This window comes from Nerophis lumbriciformis, linkage group LG16 (assembly GCF_033978685.3).
Source record: "Nerophis lumbriciformis linkage group LG16, RoL_Nlum_v2.1, whole genome shotgun sequence".
NCBI classification, from domain to species: domain Eukaryota; kingdom Metazoa; phylum Chordata; class Actinopteri; order Syngnathiformes; family Syngnathidae; genus Nerophis; species Nerophis lumbriciformis.
The window spans coordinates 13266136-13274022 of NC_084563.2; the positions used below are offsets into that span (position 1 = coordinate 13266136).

The 7887-nt window shown below is 42.3% G+C and overlaps 1 protein-coding gene across 1 annotated transcript in view; it reads right to left on the reverse strand.

Annotated features, from left to right (window-relative positions):
- Nucleotides 1-2287, reverse strand: part of LOC133616998 (complexin-2-like) — a 148002-nt gene extending 145715 nt beyond the window's left edge. The window contains exon 1 of the mRNA XM_061976636.1: nt 2159-2287. The gene's annotated coding sequence lies outside the window, so the exon portion shown is untranslated. The remainder of the gene's footprint in view (nt 1-2158) is intronic.
- Between the last annotated feature and the right edge of the window lie 5600 nt (nt 2288-7887).

Sequence of the window (7887 nt, forward strand, 5' to 3'; positions counted from 1 at the left end):
AGTTACATTTAAACCAGTGTGGGTGGCACTGGGAGCAGGTGGGTAAAGTGTCTTGCCCAAGGACACAATGGCAGTGACTAGGATGGCGGAAGCCGAAATCGAACCTGGAACCCTCAAGTTGCTGGCATGGCCGCTATGCCGCCCCAAATAGAGAATGTCTCATTTGCACCCCTGGTGGTGAAATCTATCAAAAAAAGGAGGGATATTTCAAATTGACTGTGTGTCGGTTTTAAAAGTGCTCCCCCTTTGGTCAACGTATGAAATAACAAGTGTGTGTAAAAATTTTGAGTGCTCCCCCTCTGGCCAAAATTAATCAAATAAATATGCATATAGAGACATACTGTAATATAAGTAAATGATGATTAGAAACCATTTACAAAAAAAAATTAAAATAAAAGCTTACCTTTTTTATATTTGCATAGTATGTGAATATTATTAATGTTATAAATACAACTCTTTAAATACCTAGAAAGGGTGGTCCTAAAGAGGCAGGCATTTCCCGGCGGTCTCAAGAAGGTAACAAATATAAGAATGTGTGTGTGTGTGTGTGTGTGTGTGTGTGTGTGTGTGTGTGTGTGTGTGTGTGTGTGTGTGTGTGTGTGTGTGTGTGCGTTCTTGTATTTTTACCCTTCTTGAGACACCAACAAGGAAAAGTAGCTTCCATATGAGGAGGTGTGAACAAGTTAGGACATAAATCATGGTCCCAATACAGAAAACCATTGCATCTAATAGAGAATGTCTCATTTGCACCCCTGGTGGTGAAATCTATCAAAAAAAGGAGGGATTTTTCAAATTGACTGGGTGTTGGTTTTAAAAGTGCTCCCACTTTGGTCAACATTTGAAATAACAAGTGTGTGTAAAAATTTGAAGTGCTCCCCCTCTGGTCAACATATGAAATAACAAGTGTGTGTAGGAAATTGAAATGCGCCCCCTTTGGCCAAAATTAATCAAATAAATATGTATATAGAGACATACTGTAATATAAGTAATTAATGAAGATTAGAAACCATTTACAAAAAAATAAAAAATAATTTGCATAGTATGTGAATATTATTGTTATAAATACAAATCTTTATATATCTAAAAAGGGCGGTCCTAAAGAGGTAGGCATTTTTCAGAGGTCTCAAGAAGGTAACAAATACAAGAATGTGTGTGTCTGTGTGTGTGTGTGTGTGTGTGTGTGTGTGTGTTGCTACCCTTCTTGAGACTTCAACAAGGAAAAGTAGCTTCTATATGAGGAGGTGTGAACAAGTTAGGACATAAATCATGGTCCCAATACAGAAAACCATTGCATCTAATATAGAGGCAAATACTAGAGTCCGTGAACATTGCTCCAAAATCAGGATTTTTGGTTAATTTAAAAAGGTAGGCATTTTTTTGGAGGTCTCAAGAAGGTACCAACTACAAGAATGTGTGTGCGTGTGAATGTGGAAATAGTGTCAAAGCGCTTTGACACTATTCAAGGTAGAAAAGTGCTATAAAAGTATAACCCATTTACCATTTTTTACCATTTATTTGATTAGAAACCGTGATTAATCTGAAAATCAATGTATTTATTTTGAACACACCCCTGATGATGATGATCACTAATCAAATGAAGGTCAGTGGTTGCAACGCAACACACCTGCGCTCAACCTGGTAACACACTATCTCCGGTTCAACACACAACCAGCACACACCCACACACACAACCATGAACAGCACCACCGGTCTGCCCACACAACTCGCGCCTTACAAGCTGACCCGGTGTGGAGGCAATCAGCGCACGCTTCAACCTGCGCTGAAAAAACACACAACTGCCCGCCTAAGTTACACACCAGCACGACAACCGACACGCAAGTACACAACGAGCACGTGTGGACGCCAATCCGCGCTGTGAGTTGACCTCTGCGCGTGCGCGTACAGGTCAAACACGCGTACAGGTGCACGTCGGGAAAGTCCCTCGCCGTGCACGCGGGATCAAACTTTGTGTCGCTTCAAAGCACGCACGCGTGAGCGCGCGCGCGTGCCACCGGACGTGCGCGCGCGTTGTAGCTGGCGAAAAGAGAGACAAAAAAATAAAAAGCACACAAAACAGCCGCGAAGCTTTCAGCACCGCGGCGAGCGGACAGCTCCTCTCCCACGCCCACGCCGCGGCGTCGAACGCGTCGGTTTTTACCTGCGAGCCTCGCGCGGTCAGAGAGTCGGAAGTTGTCCTAGCGGCTCTCGTCCTTCGCATCGTCTGCAGATGTGAGGAGGAGGAGGGACAAAAAAAAAAAAAAAAAAAGGGGGAGGACGTCCTTGCTGCTTCCCGCACGCACGTAGAGAGCGAGGAGGAGAGGGAGGCGGGGCTGGATCACATGGCGGGAAACGTCCCACTCACGACCCCTTCCTCACTGGCCCCGCCCCCCTCCCGACATGATGGATATCAAATATATACAGTACAGATGTCCGATAATGGCTCTTTTGCCGATATCCGATATTGTCCGACTCTTAATTACCGATTCCAATTTCAACCTATAGCCGTGGAATTAACACATTATTACGCCTAATTTTGTTGTGATGCATTAAACAATGTAACGAGGTTTTCCAAAATAAATCAACTCAAGTTATGGGGGGAAAAAATGCCAACATGGCACTGCCATATTTATTATTGAAGTCACAAAGTGCATTTTTTTTTTTTTAACATGCCTCAAAACAGCAGCTTGGAATTTGGGACATGCTCTCCCTGAGAGAGCATGAGGAGGTTGAGGTGGGCGGGGTCCTGGGTAGGGGGTAGCTACGTCCCGGAAGAGTTAGTGCTGCAAGGGGTTCTGGGTATTTGTTCTGTTGTGTTTATGTCGCGTTACGGTGCGGATGTGTTTGTCATTCTTGTTTGGTGTGGGTTCACAGTGTGGCGCATATTTGTAACAGTGTTAAAGTTGTTTATACGGCCACCCTCAGTGTGACCTGTATGGCTGTTGACCAAGTATGAATTGCATTCACTTGTGTGTGTGAAACGCCGTAGAAATTATGTGACTGGGCTCAGTACGCAAAGGCAGTGCCTTTAAGGTTTATTGGCGCTCTGAACTTCTCCCTACGTCCTAAGCTCTGGAACACTCTGCCCCTCCATGTTCAAACTGCTCCCACAGTGGAGTGTTTTAAGTCTCGTCTTAAGACCCACTTTTATTCTTTGGCTTTTAACGCTACGTGAGTTGTGTGGTCCTCTGTTGTCCTCTGTGGTTTTTTTAAAATAAATTTTGATTTATATTTACTGTTTTAATTGGTTTTTCCCTTTAAAATCGTTTTTAATCATATTTATTTTTAATATTGTTTTTATATTAGTTCTATATTTATTTATTTTTTTGTTTTTATTCAGTCATTGGTGGAGCTAAGGATGATATTTGATTATTGTTTTTAATATTGTTTTTAATATTGTTTTTAATATTATTGTGCAGCACTTTGGAAACATTTTTGTTGTTTTAAATGTGCTATATAAATAAAGTGGATTGGATTGGATTGTACACAGCAGCGTTTTAAAAAGTCATAAATTTTACTTTTTGAAACTGATACCGATAATATCGGCAGTCCGATATCATCGGACATTTCTAATATACAGGAAGCGCAGCTCTTTTCAGTTTAAAAGCGCGTCGTGTGTGAGTAAAGACCCCGGCTCAACGTGCGTTGCGAAAAGGAAGTTCTACCCGTCGGCCGTTAAAGTCCGCTTGCATCGGGGCAGGTGTCCGCGCCCCACTTTTTAGCGTGTGCTTCGCCGCCGCCCACAGGAGTGGAGTGGAACAGCACATTCAACCGACGATATAAACGACGTGCGTTTGGCCGCGGACCGGGATTTTAAAGTTTTAAAGCTCCGCTTAAGAACTTTCAGCTTTGTTTGTTTTTGGCGGTGTCAGGAGGAATATAATCTTAGAGAATAAATGTAATTTAAAACATTTGTACGCACGTACAACACTTAAGACCTTCAGTATATCAGTATGTGGAATTAAATGATGGAATGGATTAAGCAAAGGAATCAAACAATGTACTAATATGATCCACTTCCAGAAACTCTTCAAACTTAAAAGTGTTTACAAAGTACAAAGAAGAAGAACCATGATAAAGATGGCGGGAAGCGTCCCACTCACGACCCTTCCTCACTGGCCCCGCTCCCTCCCAAATATATACGCTGGCCGGTACACGAAGCACAACCTTTTCAATTTAAAAGCGGTATGAGTAAAGACCCCGGCTCGACGTGCGTTGCGAATAGGAAGTTCCCCCGTCGGCCGTTAAAGTCCGCTTGCATCGGGGTAAGTGTCAGCAGCCCACTTTGTAGCGTGCGCTTCGCCACCGCCCACAGGACTGGAGTGGAACAGTCACACACGGATGACATTCAGCCGTTCAGACCAAGGGTGTCAAACTCATTTTAGATCGGGGGCCACATGGAGAAAAATCTACGCCTAAGGCCATGTCTACACTAAGTCGTTTAACCCCTTAAACCAGACCTGGGCAAATTAAGGCCTGGGGGCCACATGCGGCCCGTTGAGCTTTTCAATCTGGCCCGCCGGACATTCCCAAATAATCTTTTTACATCTTTAAGATGGAAAGTGTAGCTGTCATTATGATGTGCAGTCATGTTTTCTAATGACCGTAAGTCTTTAACTATACTAAGTATTTCAATGGTTGGAATCTGCGCTTTGGGATGATATACCAGTTACTATGGTAATCTAATTAGTTACTATGGTCATCTAATTAGTTACTATGGTAATCTACGTCACAGCAGCTCAGACGAGGCACCAAGCAGTGTGGGTGGGAAGCGTTTCCACAGACGCGGAAGGAGATTTTCACAACAAAGTCCTAAAGCTTAGTGATGTATCAGATATATTTATTTTGCACCCTTCACGTTCGTATTTCACTGTTTGTTGCATTTTTGTTGCGTTTCACTTGATTGTAAAATATGTCGATCGAAAGGGGGTGTGACATACATATTTTGTCAATATTCAGTGTTTTATCGTTCATAGAAAAATGTAAAATTCCATTACGTTTTTTAAGGCGCTCTGTCATAACGTTTTTAGCATTCAATCAGACATTATTGTGAGGTTTTGTATTAGTGTTCCTAAAAATACATATACCGGCCCCCAAACACATTTATTTCTCTAAATGTGGCCCCCGAGTCAAAATAATTGCCCAGTTACTATGGTAATCTAATTAGTTACTATCGTAATCTACGTCACAGCAGCTCAGACGAGGCACCAAGCAGTGTGGGCGGGAAGCGTTTCCACAGACGCGGAAGGAGATTTTCACAACAAAGTCCTAAAGCTTAGTGATGTATCAGATATATCAGATTGTCGGTGGGTTTATTTTGCACCCTTCGCGTTCGTATTTCACTGTTTGTTGCATTTTTGTTGCGTTTCACTTGATTGTAAAATATGTCGATTGAAAAGGGGGTGTGACGTTTATATTTGGTCAATATTCAGTGTTTTATCGTTCATAGAAAAATGTAAAATTCCATTACGTTTTTTAAGGTGGTCTGTCATAACGTTTTTAGCATTCAATCAGACATTATTGTGAGGTTTTGTATTAGTGTTCCTAAAAATAGATATACCGTCCCCCAAACACATTTATTTCTCTAAATGTGGCCCCCGAGTCTAAATAATTGCCCAGTTACTATGGTAATCTAATTAGTTACTATCCTAATCTACGTCACAGCAGCTCAGACGAGGCACCAAGCAGTGTTGGCGGGAAGCGTTTCCACAGACGCGGAAGGAGATTTTCACAACAAAGTCCTAAAGCTTAGTGATGTATCAGATATAGCAGATTGTCGGTGGGTTTATTTTGCACCCTTCGCGTTCGTATTTCACTGTCTGTTGCATTTTTGTTGCGTTTCACTTGATTGTAAAATATGTCGATCGAAAGGGGGTGTGACGTGAATATTTGGTCAATATTCAGTGTTTTATCGTTCATAGAAAAATGTAAAATTCCATTACGTTTTTTAAGGCGGTCTGTCATAACGTTTTTAGCATTCAATCAGACATTATTGTGAGGTTTTGTATTAGTGTTCCTAAAAATAGATATACCGGCCCCCAAACACATTTATTTCTATAAATGTGGCCCCCGAGTCAAAATAATTGCCCAGGCCTGGTTTAAACCAATAATTATTTAGCCACACCTAACCACCCTCCTACGACACATTTTTACACGGGTAAGTCCGTACGTTTATTTCTCGAATCTCCGGCACGTAGCTTTGTGTGGACTCATTGATCGTTTACAAACTGAGTGCGGAGAGGGAGTGACGCCAGAAAGACCTCGCCCCGCACAGGAAGTGGCGTCAGAAAGAACTCGCCACAGCCAGCTTCATAACAAAAAAGGAGGCGGATCATCCAGACATGCCCGTGTTTCTCCTTCTTGTACATGTACAGACGCTTTTGACCAACTCAGTGGCCTAGTGGTTAGAGTGTCCGCTCTGAGATCGGTAGGTCGTGAGTAGAGATGTCCGATAATGGCTTTTTGCCGATATTCGATATTGTCCAACTCTTTAATTACCGATACCGATATCAACCGATACCGATATATACAGTCGTGGAATTAACACATTATTATGCCTAATTTGGACAACCAGGTATGGTGAAGATAAGGTACTTTTAACCCATAATATGCCTCTGTTGCCCTGTGATGAGGTGGCGACTTGTCCAGGGTGTACCCCGCCTTCCGCCCGATTGTAGCTGAGATAGGCTCCAGCGCCCCCCGCGACCCCAAAAGGGAATAAGCGGTAGAAAATGGATGGATGGATGGTATGGTGAAGTTAAGGTACTTTTAAAAAAAAATTATAAAATAAAATAAGATAAATAAATTAAAAACATTTTCTTTAATAAAAAAGAAAGTAAAACAATATAAAAACAGTTACATAGAAACTAGTAATTAATGAAAATTAGTAAAATTAACTGTTAAAGGTTAGTACTATTACACAATTACACAATTAGGTGTGTTTACCGACTGTATCCCTTGCAGACTGTATTGATATATATTGATATATAATGTAGGAACCAGAATATTAATAACAGAAAAAACAACCCTTTTGTGTGAATGAGTGTAAATGGTGGGGGGGTGGGGGGTGGGGAGTGGGGGGGGGGGGTTGGGTTGGTGCACTAATTGTAAGTGTATCTTGTGTTGTATGTTGATTTAATTAAAAAAAAACAAAAAAAAACAAAAAAAACAATACCGATAGTTTAAAAAAACGATACCGATAATTTCCGATATTACATTTTAACACAATTATCATCTCTAGTCGTGAGTTCAAACCCCGGCCGAGTCATACCAAAGACTATAAAAATGAGATGCTTGGCACTCAGCATCAAGGGTTGGAATTGGGGATTAGATCACCAAAAATTATTCCCGGGCGTGGCCACCGCTGCTGCTCACTGCTCCCCTCACCTCCCAGGGGGGTGAACAAGGGGATGGGTCAAATGCAGAGGACAAATTTCACCACACCTCGTGTGTGTGTGACAATCATTGGTACTTTAACTTTGGAAATCACCCATGAATACCTTAAGAGGAAGCGATTGCAGCTATTTGGGATACAACACTTCTCAGACGGCAGGAGAACTTTCCAATGTCCGGGTCAGCTGTGAGTCTACTTACCGAAAAACTTTGTCCCTTCCTCCCGTGGATGTGATACAGGCAGTGTGTGACTACAAATATGGCATGGTCATCGAGTGTGCGTTTGGACGACTGAAGGCACGCTTTGGTTCACTGCGCCGCCCCATGGACATTAACCAGACTGACCTACCATTCGTTGTGTATGCTTGTTTTGGACTCCATAACTAATGTGAAGCCATGAAGGAGCCACTTAACGAGCGGTCCGTGGTTGTTGCCTGGGAGTACGACCGCCATTTTCAGCCTCCGTGCACAGGCTGGATTGCAAAAATGGACAATGAA